The sequence below is a fragment of the Ambystoma mexicanum genome, chromosome 3p (genome assembly GCF_040938575.1).
Source record: "Ambystoma mexicanum isolate Mex_15411 chromosome 3p, UKY_AmexF1_1, whole genome shotgun sequence".
In the NCBI taxonomy this organism is placed as follows: Eukaryota; Metazoa; Chordata; class Amphibia; order Caudata; family Ambystomatidae; genus Ambystoma; species Ambystoma mexicanum.
The window spans coordinates 335306888-335323404 of record NC_090925.1 but is presented as its reverse complement, the minus strand read 5'-3'; positions in this window follow the sequence as shown (position 1 = coordinate 335323404).

Sequence of the window (16517 nt, the reverse complement as noted above, 5' to 3'; positions counted from 1 at the left end):
CTGGGGGCGGAGGACAGGCCAAAAATGTTCAGTAGCAGCTCTGGACGCAACCAGGGCCTTCGATAGTTTACGCTGGGGATTTCTCCGGGATTTCTCCGACTAACCCTAGAAAAATTTGGTTCTGGGCCGATCTTCATTCGCATGGTCATGGCGAACTTTATACACTCTTCCACCAAGCTCATGATCAATGGTAAATTCCCAAAAGACATCCTCCTTCAGAAAGGCACGAGACAGGGGTGTCCATTGTCACCCCTGATATTTGCCATCGCCATGGAGCTGTTTGCATGTAGAGTCCGGGAACACCCAGGGTTCCAGGAGTGGAGGTGGGCAATGTAGGGCAACAGAAGATAGCACTATATGCAGATGATATTCTTCTTCTGGGAACGTAAATCGGTAAAATACTTGGGGATACAACTACCTCCTGTTATGATAGAGTATATGGTGCTAACATTCCGAATCTTCTCAAATCCCTAACTAACGATCTAAAACGGTGGGAAATGCAGGAATTGTCCTGGCTGGTACGTATTACGGCGGTCAAGAAGGCCCTACTCCCAACATTTTTATATGTGATGGAAGCCCTCCCGATAAAAATACCTGGTCCAGCTATCCAAACACTACAAAGAGACGTGATGTCCTTTATCTGGGGGGGAAAGAGGCCAAGAATACCAAGACAGGTGCTCTTCAGACCACAAATATCCAGGGGACTGGGGGTTCCGGAGCTCCGCCGTTACCTATGGGCGGCACAAATAGCCCCGATGTTACAATGGACAGCTGGAGAGAAGCGCAATCAATGGGTTACAATAGAAAGAATGGCGACCAAGACTCCCCTAGGGAATCTCGGCTTTCTTGCCACACGTCACAGGGGTAAACAGGGTCCACTATTGGAATCAACAAAGACCACTTTATGGTACTGGGACAGAGTGCTACGACACAAGAAAATCAAGATAGGAGAAGGCCCGCTGGCCCCGATCGCTTATAATACAGACTTTACCCCAGGAATGCAAGCTAACTTCTGGACACAATGGGGAGGCAGAGAGGGCAACATAAACCTACAAGACCTATACGTAGAAGGGACACCCCTAACCTTCGAAGATTACAAGTCCAAATTCCTCTTACCGGAACGGGAACGATATCACTATTGTCAGCTCAGGCACTGGGTTTCCAACGCTAAAGTAAAAGAAAGGGCAACCAGAAACCCGACAGGCATAGAATTAACAATACAAGAAGGTCAACCAGAAAAGGGCATAACTAGATTATATCGCCTGACAGGAGAGGCTAACCCCGAAAACAAACTTACATACATGCAAAAGTGGGAGGCAGATCTGGGCAAACCAATCTCCGAGGAGACCTTGAGTCGCATTTGGCATAGAGCAGTTAAAGGATCCAAATGCACCTCCATAAAGGAGGCAGTATATAAACTCTGCCTTCAATGGTACATGACACCTGCACGCATGCATGCAATCAACCCGGAATATCCCGCAGCCTGCTGGAGAAATTGCGGACAGTCCGGGGACCTCATACACATGTGGTGGTCCTGCCCAGTGGCAGCGACCGATTGGAAGGAGATTCTAAGCCATATCAAAGATGTCACTGGGGTAGAATTGCCTCAAGATCCATTGGTGGTTCTGCTGGGGGAAGAAGTGGAGGGGAGTTACGCGAACTCAGGGCCTACAGCCACCCTTATAACCCACATGTTGAGCGCGGCCAGAATAAAACTCGCACAGGCATGGAAGACAAAAGAAGGCCCAATAACAGCCATGTGGTGGGTTAGACTATGGGGGGTGATGGCCATGGAGAAAGTGACGGCACTGGCCCAAGGCTCCTATAACAAATACTTAAACACCTGGCTGCCACTTCACAAGTTCATGATGACAAGGAGCAGATGTTCTTTAAAGCAAGGCTGCTTCGAGCGATATCTATCATCTGAAAACCCTGTTTCTAAATCACGGAAACCGAACTTTAGACTACATATGATTCACTCTGTTGCACTTACGAACTGGAATGTTGAACCTTCTACCTTTAGGTTGGGATAGGTTGGGAAAGAAAAGGGGGGGGAGTTCAGGGGCTGTTACTCTATTTACATGGGCAACACAGCCATATGTATTTACACTGAATCCCCGGATAGGGGCTGTACTGAGTTTTTCTAATGGATTCATGTCTGTGATGCCTTGAAAATTAAATAAAGTTGTTAAAAAAAAAAAAGTAGTTTATGTGGATGATAGAATTCAAGGATTAGAGGCCAGCCTGGCATCAGTAGATGTCATGGAAACCCAATTCGAAATGCGGATTGCAGAACTAGAAAGAACGGAAGAGGAATGAACCCTAAAAATTGATGGTTTTGAGAACAGGGAGAAACTAAATAACCTCTGCTTTTTTGGGCGTCACGAAAGAGAAAGGGGAAACACAAAGCAATATCGTCCAAGCATCAATGGAATCATCAAAAAGTTGTTCAATGAGGAAAATACCATGGAATCAACCATTGACAGAGCTCATAGAGTAGGGGGAGGCCACTTTAGGCCCCTGTTCTATTTTGGTGAGGTTCCACTATTACCCAGCGAAAACTAAAATCCTACACAAAGGCAAGAGCAATGGGCCCAATTGAATGGGGAGACTCCAGGGTGAGCATTTACCAGGACCTGTCTTCTTTCACACTGTCCAGACGTCGCCTCTGTGTCCCCTTGACGAAATGGCTCCATGCAAATGGGAACCCCTACAGGTGGGGATTCCCCTTTTCCTTAACCTTCAAACATAAGGGATACAAATAGAACTTGATAATGGAGTGCTGGGCCCTGAAGACCCTCCGCATATGGACACTAAGGCACAATCACCCTATACTAGTGATACGACAGACACAAGGTTCGATTTTCCAAGTGCTATGGTTTATTGCAAAGTATGCTCAGTTGGCCGACTGGGTCTAACGTCTCGCAACGTGTCACCCAGACCTCGTGAGACGCAAGAGAGCGAACATCATTCAAGCAGTAACATATATACAAACATGCAATCTTTGAAGGCACATCAAAACAGCCCATAATGTATCTTCTAGAGCTAGGGATCGGTGATTGACAATTATGACAAATATGACACATTATGACAAGTTCCTTATTCAATCTAATTATACTTATTTTAGCAACAGTTGCAGACAGTTGCAGAGACAGTTATTTGTTATAGGGAACATAAAGCACTTGTTCAGCAAGGATATCGTGTTCGCGAGAGAGACACATTCCAAAGCACGTTATCTACCAGTTTCTATTCGTGAACTAGGGGTCAGCCTGTTCTGAGGCAGATCTGCGAAGAAGGACCGGTAGAAGAGTATAATTCATGCTTGAACTGCCTATTGCTACAGCTTTAGTGAGACAGGCCGGAACCTGGGCCGCTGATTAAATTCCGTTTCTGCTTGCCTTCAAGGACTTTGTGACGGAGGAAAACAATGTATTTCTGTACTGTTTGGCATTCCTGTCTTGGTTGATCTTTCAACATGCAGGCTATGGCCTCGCACCGTGTATGAGCTTTCAGAATAAAATACATTTTGCAAAGCATTTGACAAAAAGGAAAAAAGCACATGGCGGATGTTACACAAGATGGACAAGCATTTACCAGGACCCGTCTTCTTTCACACTGTCCAGAAGTCTCCTCTGTGTCCCCTTGATGAAATGGCTCAATGCAAAAGGGAACTGCTACATGTGGGGATTCCCCTTTTCCTTAACCTTTGAACATAAGGGATACAAATACAACTTGATAACGGAGGACATCAGCAGGGCTTCACGATCACTTCTGGGCAAATCTTCCCAGAATGAGAAGCTCATGGAAGTGGGGGAGGCACAGAGGAAAAACCCAAGGCCTGAGAAGCCCAACGATAGACGACGCGTCAGGGGGGTACCGCAAATTCAAGAATTTGAACCCACCCTTCCCGGCACAAATTTGAAGTGGAGACTGATAATCCTAAACACCGGATTGGAGGAATACCTCATCTGCACTCACCCGATGGTGAATCAATCATCTTTTGGGACACGGTACTACATACTGTCGCCAAGGTCATTACCCCTCTTGAAGCAGGAGGCCTGTTTCTGGGGGAGAGGGCGGTGATACCTGAGTTAATAAGCCACGGTCTGGTTTTGGGAGTAGGAGGGGCACGCAAAAGGCAAATGTACTAGGCTCAAGGTATCTCCACTATGGGAATATACATGCCTGAAGGAGGGTGGATGGATGGTCTGGACCAATGATGGCGTACATCTCATCAGCGGCTCAGATGCAATCAAAAGGGAGGAGGAGGGGGGGAAGTTGAAGTTTTGGGGTTTGCACTTGGGGTGGGGGGTTCTTACCATACTTACAATTAACAACACAGAGCATATACAAAGGTCAGGAACAACAAGGGCAGGAACCAGGTGGCCGGCCACACCGGAATCCACGGGATCAGAGATTAACTGTTTGAAGATCGATACTATGTTTTTGCAAGAAACCCAATGGAAGAGAGGGGAGGAGCCAGCTCAGAAACAAGGGCCCTTGAGAAAATGTACCATGCCTCGGGTGAATTCAGAAAGAGAGGCGTGGCAGTGGTAATTGCTAACAAACTGGGTTTCACAGAACTCACCACCCTTAGAGACCCAGTAGGATGCTACATATTCGTCAAGGGACTGGTCAAAGACCAAAAGGTTAACCCTAAAAGCAAACTATGGTCCGAACGAGGGGCAAGACCAATATTGGGAAAAAGGGAAGGGGATAATTCAAACCTTTGTTGAGGGACATCTACTTATTGGGTGGGTGGGGGGGGCTTCAACATGGTCGTGGATCCGGAACCAGACAAGAAGAGGACAACCCAGTCAAGGGGATTGTATGCACAGTGAAAGATGGCCCACCACTTTGCCCAAATAAACAGCGAACTCAGGGTAGTGGATGCACTATCCCACGAGGGAGAGGAGGTCCCATCTTACACATTCCGCTCTAAGGTCCATAATACTTACTCCAGGATTGACAGTCCTTTTAGACTCTGCCCTGTTACATAAATTGTTGAAATCAACCACAGAGCCGATTCCCCTGGTCAGACCACGATTTAGTCAGTGGAAAATTGGGCACGTAGGCTCCTTAGCAGAGGATGGGGAGGTGGATGTGCAACGACATGCTGCCGAAGGATAGAGAGGTGGCCCAGGGCTTGTTAAAATCCCACAAAGTAGTTCTTCCAGTTTAACGACACCGGGGAGATGGGGCTAACAACAGCCTGGGAGGCATTTAAGGTCACAATAAGAGGGGAACTGATACGTTTGGGAACCACAAAGAAAAGAGAGAGATAGAAGGAGGAGAGGGACCTGAGAAGAAAAATAGAGACTCTAAAACTCAATGGGATGAAAGAAAACACAAATATCCCCTGACAAACTGACAAGAGTGCTAAAATAAAGACCCCAGTTAAAGGATCTCCTCCTGTATCAAACAGAGAGGAAACTAATGTTCCTCAAACTAAAATATATGGAGAAGGGGGAACTAGCAGATAATACTAGGCTGGAAATTGCAGGCTCAAAGAAATGCCAAGGGAATATAGTCTATCTGTCTAACAGGCTTAGAAAAGGTACACGGAGACCAGTAAATAGCAGAAGAGTTCTGTAAATACTATGAGACCGTCTACTCAACTGAATTTAAGGGAGACAGATCCCAGATAGACGCATTCCTCAATAACATCCCAATACATGGCATCCGTCCAGACAAGGCAGCAACACTAGAAGCTCCTTTCACGGTCGATGAAATCAGCTGAACCATAGGGATGATGAAGTCAGCAACATCCCCCATGGGAGGATGGGTTCTCGGTACAATTTTTCAAGAAATTCCGTTCCGCCCTGGCACCCTTCCTGGCTAGACTGTTTAACCAGGTACTGGAAACAGGTGTCCTCCAGACTCTTTATTAAGAGCACGGATAGTTCATTCTCCCCAGAGAAGGCAGAGATCAGACTCAATGTCAATCATACAGCCCCATTTCCCTGTTAATTGTCGACGCAAAAATCTTTGCTAAAGCATGAAGTATACGACTGGAATCACTCATGCCTTTGTTAGTTCATGGAGACCAGGTTGGCTTTATTTCAGGAAGGCAGGGTGTGGAAATTCGCAAAAAAATTGATTTAATGTACTTGGCTCAAGAGCAGAACTTGGAGGGTTTCCTGGTCTTCATCGACTCTGAAAAAGCTTTTGATATGGTGGAGTGGGGGTATATGTGAAAGGAGCTCAAGAAGATGGGACTGGGTCCTAACTTTTGTAAATGGATCATAGCTCTGTACGCATGCCTCAGCGGCAAAGGTCTTGGTTAATGATACAACATCACAACCCCTCCTCAAAACCATGGGAACTAGACAGGCCTGTCCTTTCTCCCCACTTTTATATGCACTCACCATAGAACCCCTGGTGATAGCGATTAGGAACAACCCATACATCAAAGGGATAGGGTGTGGAGCAGTTGGGTTTAAGCCGCTGCTGTTCGCGGATGATATTTTATGCTACCTGTCTGAAGTTCAACACTCCCTCCCCAGCCTACTAGACCAAATTAACACCTTCGGGGCATTCTATAGCTTAAAAATTAATAACTCAAAGTCTAGCGTCATGCCACTTCAGCCTAGACACACTGACGGGATACCCGAGGGGACACTAAGAGGGATGAGGCTGGAAAACGAAGAAATAACCTATCTAGGTTTACGTCTCCCTCGTGACCCAACTCGTCTGACGGAGGTCAATTTCTCCCCAGCCCTTACCAAACTAGGAGTGGACCTTTCACGCTGGGCCCCTCGGACCCTTTCGTTGTATGGTAGGATGACCTCAATTAAAATGACCGTCGTCCGGCACCTTCTATATCTGTTCACAGTGATGCCTGCTTCCCTCCCAGACCCCTTTTTCGAGAAGCTTAACTCCATGATCTACCGCTTCATTTGGCAAGGGAAGAGACCTAGTTTCAAAAGAACTACCCTCACTCTGCCAAGAGACTTTGGAGGTTTACCCTACCGGACTTCTACTTCTATTACAAAGCAGCACAATTGCACATCTTCCTAGAACACAGAAGAGAGGCTATGGACACATTCTAGTCCTTCTTGGAAGATATGCATGCCCCCCCCACCTGAAAATTTGAGATTTGTTGTGGGCCCGAATAAGTCGGTGCCAGTGAGTCTCAGGGAACACCCAGTGCTGGGGGTTATATGGACTCTGTGGAAGAACAGCGGGCGAAACACAGTCCTTTCCTTCTGGCCACCCTCCCTGGGCTCCATCTGGGGTCCCCCAATAGAGCTAGGCAAAAGAGGATTTAAAAACACACAAATGTGGTCGGATAGAGGCTTAGAGAGGGCGGGACAACTCTTCCAAGAGGGACAGTTCAGGGACCCAGAGACGGTGAGGGGGGCCCTGGGGGAGGAGGGGGTAACAGTGTTTGACTACCTGAGGTTGAAGGGTATCTGTTCAGACCCCAGGGTCCTGCTGAAACCCTCCCGTCCATTAACAGCCTTCGAACAAGCCATCAATGAGGCTTCCACAAGAAAGGGGATCGTGTCCAAACTGTATAGAGTGCTGGTGACAGCAAACTTGGATGGGAGACAAAACTTCATGCATGCTTGGGAGCCGTAGACTGGAAGGGAAATAACCAAAGAGACATGGGATCAGGTATATTAAATTAGGGTTTTGTGGGAACCTGTTCACAGCAACAATGGAGCATAACTTTAAAATGTTACACAGATGGCCCCAGAAAATGTCCAAAATGTTCACTGGGGTCTCCCCACTTTGTCCCAGGGAGTGTGGGATGCTGGGCTCATCTTACCACATGTGGTGGTCTTGCCCCAAAATCCTGATGTGCTGGGTGGAAGTCCTTAGTTGGATGAAGGAGGTGGTAGACATAACCTTCACCCATGATCCCCTGCAAATGCTACTGGGGGTCCCGGAGAGGGACAGGGAGGAACGTAGGTTACCTAGAATCTTCGAGGCGACGTTGAGAGATCAGGTAGCAATAGCACAAAGGTGGAAGAGCTTGGACATCCCCTGAAAGGCTGACTGGTCCCGTAAACTCTGTCACATATACATCCTGGAAAAACTCACAGCGATGGTAAACGACAAGATGGAATCTTTTCACACGGACTGGGGATTGCTTATCCTGAAATGGGGTGACGGCAGGCCATGAAACACCAGCACATTAGGGGTGTCACGGTATTAGTTTTATGACGGTACGATCACCTTCTTGCCAAATGACGGTATATCATTGTTATCGCGGTATAGCAGGTGGAGTTAACTAATATTAACAAATATTTTCTAAAAGGTCATAAATTGACAGATTTATCACCACAAACAAAACCAGGCACCCAGGGCCAGAATTGGGCTTTTCAACATACTTTCCACTGAAATGCCTTGCTTCCACCAAACACACGTGTGGAGAGGAGGAGAGGGGGGAGCCCTGCTGCAACTGGCAAAGAAAACTGAATAGCTTTTCTTAAGTGGTCATTTAGGCTTTATGCTCTCCCACTGGCTACTGGTGAAGATGAACACACACACACACACACACACGCACGCGCGCGCGCACGCACGCACTCACTCTCTTTACATTACAGCCTTTAGTTTACTTGCGGGCCAAAAGGTGTTCAGTAATCACGGACGTGTTACCCTTTGGTATGGCAGCAGGGAATACCCACAGAGATGAGTGAATTTTGCAATGTGACTTATTATATGTAAATTCAATGATAGAACCTGAGAAATACCCCATTGCCATATGTTTAGAGAACATTATCCATTATAAATATATAAACCCCAAAGCCGCCAACCCAAAGTAGACCCTTTTCCTTCTTGGCACTGAATCTATTCTTCCTATTGCTAACATGTTGATTTTGTGTCAGGCACGTGTGGTTTATGGAATGGCATTAAAAACTGCTCCAACTGAAACTACTGGGCAGACGGCACATCCAACAGTGCAAGACCAAGACTGCGCAGCACTTGCTTACTGCAGCCTTTCCAAATCAGACTGAAAAGCACACTTTACGGTATGAACGGTATAACTGTATAAACAATGTGACGGTTATTATTGTTCAATTAAGTGGTTCACGGTATCTTTAACGGTATACCGTTATACCGTTACATCCCTACAGCACATACGCATGAAAGGCTTGGTCATCCAGACTGATAAAGAACACTGCAGCCTTATCCAGGGATAAGTGGGGGGAGCATCCTCTTAAGGAGGGGTCGTGAACTCACAGAGCCCAAATTACCTCACAAATGTGACACCCTGATTTCCAATTTTTAGGCCTTAACAAACAAAATCATGGAGAAGCATATGTTGTAACCCAGTGTTGTGTAAGTTGGAACGTTAGGCAGAGGGTGGGGTTTGGGGGAGGGAGAAAATGGGAACAACATGTGAATGGCAATAGGTTTACCAAGGGCATTGCCCCTCATGTTATACATTCAATAAAGACAAAGTTTAAAAAAAAACAAAAAAAACTTACTGTTATAGTTACGTTTTGTTGCAAAAGTCTTTGAAAATGTCCATATACTCACTTGTGGGTGTTGGTTGAGTGTTTTGTGATGTAAACAGAACCTGATTGGATATGCAGTATGTTAGTGATGTCAGTATGATGTGATTAGTATGTGCTTTTTTCCACAAGGTAGCCATTTTCTTTCACTGAATCCTGGTTTGCAGCCAAGCAGGACTCTACAGGCTGTGGTGAGTGAACCCAATTTTTGAAAGGAGAGGCTAGCATCTGGTTACCAGGAAAGGCTGGTTTATGTAATGTTCTAGGCATCAGACATGCATCGTGCTGCGGCCACGGTACCGCCTCCTCCCTCCACAATTGTTTCAACCGGACCCAGGTTTTTCCCCTTGCACCAGCGTTCCTCTTTTTCCTGCAACCCGGGCATGTCCATGGCCTCCGAGGGGTGGGTGGGTGGGGGGAGGGGGGATGGGATCAGGCAGCAGGCTGCCATCTGTCGGAGCCGCTAACAGTTGTTGCTTTCTGGTTGTGCCCTGGTGGACAGGTATTGGCAGATCTACACTACAGAGCTCATCAACCGGGACCAAGGTGGCCATGCAAGCAGGTAAGGCTGTGTGAAAGTGGCATGAAGGGACTGGTTTGCCCTGTCGGAGGAGGAGCCTTGTGGGTTGCCAGGAGTCAAGTGCTGACTAGGCTGCTTTTCTTCACACTGTACCTATGCGAGCCCACAACAGACACTCGTTGGGGTGGTGGTGGTGGGGGGGGGGGGGGGGGGTGTGAAGTTGTTTGGTTAAGAGTCTGAGAAAAAATTGGTGCTGTGTAGGTCTGTGTGTCACAATACATGTGCTAGATACTGTCCTAACAAGGCTTCAAGGTACTATAACAGCAACCCTGAACTCTGGTATCACACAGTAGTATTATGTATATAGTGAGTCAGTGATGCTGTTTTGCACGATGTTCTGTGTATTGTGCAATACTAAAGATAGAAGTAGTTAAGTTAATTTGCATACTTTCTTTTAGGTGACTTCCAAAAGCAAAGGTTTACTGAGGAGAGTTATTACTCCTGGGGCTCCATCTTTCCATGTGGTTTAATTCATTGCACAAGTGCTTGGACTTGGTATTTATTGGTATTTATTTTACCTTGTCCCTAGGTGAGTGGTAATCTTTTCCCCTCTCACCTAGTCTTTTACTCTTTTTATAGGTGACCTTTGTATGTCTCTCCATAGTCTATAGTAGAGTTTTAGTTTCCTATAACTTTTGGGCTTAGGCTGGGTTGCCCCTTTGGTCTCCCCTGTTCATTTCCCATTCATGTACTTGGGTGAAGGACTGTTCCCTAGTAGTAAAGAGGGATTTGTATCCCCTTTACATTGTGAGCCAGCATGCCCCCCCCCCCAATTTATGTGGAGTGCTGCTTTCTTACTTACCTGGTAACATTTTTGTTACAATTGCAAGTTTACTTGAATAGCTGGTGGCAGTGGTTTTACTTTATGACTTTTAGTCATTTTTACTCACAGGCTGTTCAATCAGTCTTGGTAATGCACAGAAGGGCCACTATTTTTCTAAAATGGTGTGCTGCTCCTTTTTTGACATGTTTTGTTTGCTTGTAGTTTCTGAGGTCTTCCCCTATGATTCTAGGCAGGAACAACCTCGGTGGAAGTTTTGTCTTCGGCAGAAATGCTTTCAATTCCCCACCCAGGCTCCGGAGTGTCTGAGCAGGCAGAAAGCGAGGGAGGAATCCAAAACTCTACAGCCCTTTGGCTTTCACATTGCATGAAAGTAACCACCTCCAGGTGTGGGCTGGCTGTCCTGATTGGACAGTCAGACCACCCCTTGCTGTAAAATGCAGGGAGAGAATGCAGAAGTTGTGCTGTAGTTCCCGATAAAAACCTGAACCTGGAAGTTACTGACCAGTCTATCACTGGAGCTGACTCTGAAGACGAAGATGAAGAAAAGACGGCTGTAGCGATTTCCAGCAACCAGAGAGCCTGCTCTCTAACTGGAGCCTGCTGTAACCCTTCCTTCCAATCAACCTGGGGGTCCCGAACGCAATGACTCCTACCCAGAGGCTTGTGAGTTCCACAAGTATCAAGAGGACCTGCAATTTGGACCATCCCACTATATGCTGCAACCTTGTTGGGCTTCAATACCCCAATACCCTGGGACCTCAAGCCATTATGCAGCGCTCAGTCTTCTGAAGTCCGAATCGTGCTGAAACTTTGGTGGCATCCTTCTGGACCTCCAGATTTGAATCCTTGAAGTCCCCTCACCAGAATGCAGGCCCAGATTGGTGACGAGAATCCGACCAGCGATATTCAGTCGTCTCGTGGCCCTGAAAAAGGCACCAAAACCTCAGTGCCCATCCAGCCATGAAGAAACCTTTGCCTGGAGCCTTCCCCCTTGATCCCGGATACAAATTCCCTTGCAGTGTCCTGTCTTCAGTCTCCATGACAAGGAATTAATCGACCGTGTTGTTGACTGCAGATCCTGAAGACGTCCTGCTGCAAACTCTTCTTCTGTGCTGAGGTACTGTGTTGGCTGGGGTATTACTTACCCTGGTCCTTTTGGTGATTCCTGTGAAGCTTTGGGGGCGATTCATGTGATTGGGAGTTGACTCATCCAGTTCGCCCAGGCCCAATACTGGAATCCCTCTAGGGTGTCTTCTCTAAAGTACCTGGACCCTAATTAACTCTAATATGAACTACTTGCTTGTTTTGAAGAGACTTCCTCAGGAACTCTGAAGTTTCCTGCAAACTGAACGCTAGGTTACCCTGCCTACAGCTGGCACCTAGACCGCTAGGGTCCCTCTTCTGCCTCTGAGAGAACTCATGCAATAGACTAGGGAAGTACTGGATAAGAAAAGGATCCAGTCTTGAAAAGTTACTTAATTGTGAAAGAGTTGGTTTGGTAACTGTCCCTCTGAAATGTGAACAGTTACAAAAGTTCTTACTATCCTTTTTTACTCATCTGTGAATTGGTTCCCGCCACTTCCCAAAAGTAATGCTGTTGGCTTCACCTAACTATAAGAATATAAGTGTATACATTCACCAATTGGGTCTTGCTTCCCCTGACCTGCTGTATAGCCTGTCTAAACTAAGTCTGTATTGGGTTTTACCTACCTGGAATAACATTGAGTCATTCTTAAAGTGTAAGATTGGGTTTTGCTTTCCCTGTTCTGCTTTATACAGATTCTAAAACAGTCTTCAGTTTATACATACATTTAAGTTTCTGGTAGCTCCTTTACAAAGTATACAGGTCTTACCCTCTGCTGCTAATCTAAACTTGTAACCCTGGGTTGTGCCTCCCCTGAAACTGCCTAGAGCATTTTCAGAATAGTCATTGAGACTTATAATTCAAACAAAATAGAGTATCCGAGACAGAGTTTCAAAATTGCAAGGTTAGTTTTATTTTACGCATATCATACACTTGGGCGGACTTCAGTTTCAACCGCAACCAATATTTCATGGAGAACACAGAAGTGAAGTGCCTGAATAGTACATGGCATCTCCTTTTATACAAAACATGAAGCCTGCATCAGCATAGGTCATTTGTCATTCATTTGCAAGAGATAACAATACAAATATGTTCAGACTACATACACAATAATACCCTAATAACAAATTGCATATTCAACAGATGTTATTGTGATGTCAAAGGTCTTCACTTTGCTTATAGCTTTAATTACAAGCTCTTTCTGCTAGTTCATGGACGGTGACTTATGTTTGAGTCCTTAACACAGAATCCACTTGCCCTTTGTTCCAACAATGGTCACCCTATTTGTACAACCTTTAAAGGATACCTTTCGTGCGTTTAACAAAGCGGGAGGGCTGAACACTATGACTCATTGTGTAACTAACCTCTGCTTAGTGCAGCCAGTCTTTACATAACATTTAGTTAAGATTATAGAGCCATATTGGAATAGCCTTTCCTTCTTTGCGGAATAGGAATGTCCTTAATGTTATTTAACCTAGGTTTATCGGTGAAGGCCAGGCGACTGAAACATGCCCTCTGCACCGACCCAGCCGTTTCTTGTAATGACTGACAAATGCAACCCCATTTTGAATATTACTTAAAGAACTGGATTTTGATCATGAAAAAGGGATTAGCTTAGGGCTAAGAAAGATGCATATTACATTCTAACATCATAGGGTCCATTACTTTCCTTGAATTGCTTAGTGCATTCAGAAATAGTTATGGGATGTTAATACTTATCATTGAGTAGCTTAAGGCCCCTCCAGAAAGTATATGAATGAATTCACTAACTTTGAACGGAGTTCTAAAGGTTTAAGTTACTTACCTGTAACTATTGTTCTCCAGCATGGGTTTGGCATGGATTCACATGTTCATGAATATTCCGTTATCAGGCTAGGAATCCTCGGTAAAAGACAAAACAGTTTCACTTTCACTTTAAAACTGTATTTCTCCTCTGAAACAATCACTGTCCTCTGGGTCATACTGCCCCCATCCAATGACAGTCCTCTCCCTTAGCTCCACCCCTGGTAGCCATCTTCAGATTTGGTAAGCATGTAAAGTGGCAGTATGAACCAAGAAGAACCACAGAGGGGAAGGCGGGAGGGTCCGCATGGGAATGCATGCCAGACCCATGCTGGAGAACAATAGTTACAGGTAAGTAACTTAAACCTTCTCCAGGATGGGGTCTGGCATGGATTCATATGCCTATGAATAACAATTACACAGCAGTACATATGCACAACCACGGGAGGTGGCAAGGCTCAACAGTAGCAATAAACACTCACCGCTGGAACAGACTCCCCTCAAACAAACAGGATGCACAGCACCTCTTGGTCGACTTGGGACCCCTCCCTGGAATGCCTGTTGATGCAGTAGAACCTTGTGAAGGTGTGCGTGAACCTCCACGTTGCAGCCCTGCAGATGTCAAGCAGGGGCACACCAGAGAGAAACACAGTCGTAGCTGCAATGGCTCTGGTGGAGTGGGCTCTCGACGTGCTGGCAGCTGCCTGCTAGCCAGTCGATGACAGTGCATGTGGCAGCCGGAGAGCCCCCTGTAGATGAAAGCCTTTGACAAGGCCTTTGCCCGATTTACAGGTAGAAAAGTTGACGAACAAGTGAGACATCTTCCGAAAATCCTTTGTACGTGCCACATAGAATTTCAAGGAACGAGCAACGTCCTGCAAATGCAAGGCCCTCTCTGCCGGCGACGATGGGTTTGGGAAAAAGACAGGTAACACCAAAGGTTCGTTGAGGTGGAATTCCAACAGTGCCTTCGTCATAAAGGTGGGGTGTGCATGCATTACCACCCTTGAAGCATGGAAAGACAAGTAAGGTTGCTTGCGAGACAGGGCCTGAATCTCCCTGACCCGCCTGGTCGAGGCGATAGCTACGAGGAAAGCCATCTTCCACGAGAGAAACTTGAGCAGAGCCTGATGCATAGGTTCAAAGGGTGCTCCCATGAGCTTAGTTAGCACAACATTCAGCTCCCAAGCCGGGGCAGGAGCCTTCACCAGCACACCTTGACCAGCCCGTGAGACCACAGCAAAGGTGTACCTGGATATGGCTGCGAGATGCACCTTAATAGAGGCGTGAGCCAGTCCCGCATTTGGCCAAGGAAAGCAAGTATGGCAGAAGTTGTAGAACAGTGAAACGCAGAGGGGTAATGTTAGGGAGAATTCTCATAAATGGTTGATTTCCCTTACCTACTGAGTCCCTCAGCAGCTTTGCTGGATTTCTGGGATTTATTTTTCCCACCTGGTAAGAGTGTGAGCCTTTTTTCCCTCTCTTACATGTGTTTTGCTATGTGTATGTCTACTTTTTTGTGATCTTGGGCACTGGAGCCTCACCTACTCCATGGCACTATATTCTTCCATGTGTGTTACACAGCACCCTCAGTGCAGTGACACAGGGTTGTCTTTTAGACTTCCCACTGACTCAATTTTCTGGGGCTGACTGCTGTCCCACATAAAAGATAAAGTTGCCATTAACTTTATTTAGTCACTTTTACCACAGACCCAGCACACCCCATCTTCCATGGAGGATTCTTATCCCTTTTTGTCTGTGTCTCTTGGAGCATTGTTTCACTCCCTTTACACTAAGACTTGGCTGGTGGCAGTGGTATCTACCCTATTTTTTATACCGCGGTTATCTTAAATAATTAAATAACCATGGTATTGTTTTAGGCCATTATATTAGCCTCAAACATAAACCCGCTTGACCATATATATTTTATTACGGTTCCGGCTGAGTTTATTCGCCATTTCTTTTTGTAAATGTCTTTCTCGTGTTTTACTCTGTGCGCCAAACCAGGTTTGGTCCCTTTGTTCATCGCCTTTTCGCAGGCTTCCACACAGAAGCCCTCCTTTAGACACCTGAGAGTCTGGGTAGGCAGGATGTGAGGGAGGGGTTTCAGGACCCCTACCATGGTTCCCTTGGTAACCCAAGTCACACTCCTATTTTATTGGCTGGGTGACTGTCCTTGCCAGGACAGCCACCCTGCTGTGTGATTGACAGCCAGGCTGTATGAATGGGGGAAAACTGCATAAAAAGCAGGTTTCTGGGACTGGAAGAGCAGAGTCGCCACTGGAACGAAAGAACCTACGAGGAAGTGATGGAAGAGGACCCTGCTTGGGTTAAGGAGCGCACCTTTTATTTGTTGCTTTGCTCTGCTGCTGGTTTCTTCCCTGGTTAGTGCAGGACCCTCCAGTCTTCCTACTTCTGATCAGTCCGACAGTCACTTCAGGAACCGTGAGCCTGCAGGAACTACCAGGAACTTCTGCCTCAGTTACAGCTCCCTCTCCGTTTTAAGGTACTGTGCAAATCTGGTTGTTTGTTTCGTTCAGCCGCGGTGAAAGTGTTTGAAATCTTTCACCAATCCAAAGGCTTGTTCTTCTCTTCTCTTTGAACTAACTTTTCTACCAACCAACCTCGTCCGGAAACCGTGCCACGAACTTTACCGCGAACTACGCTGAACTGTATTATCTTGAGCAAAAGACTTTTGAACCATTGACTTTGGCCCTAAGCCTTTTCTATCTGATTTTATCATTGTAGTCTCTCTTGTTCTATTGCCCTGAGTACTTACCTGTTGGTGTGATTCAATTTATGTTAACGTCTGTCTTTCCC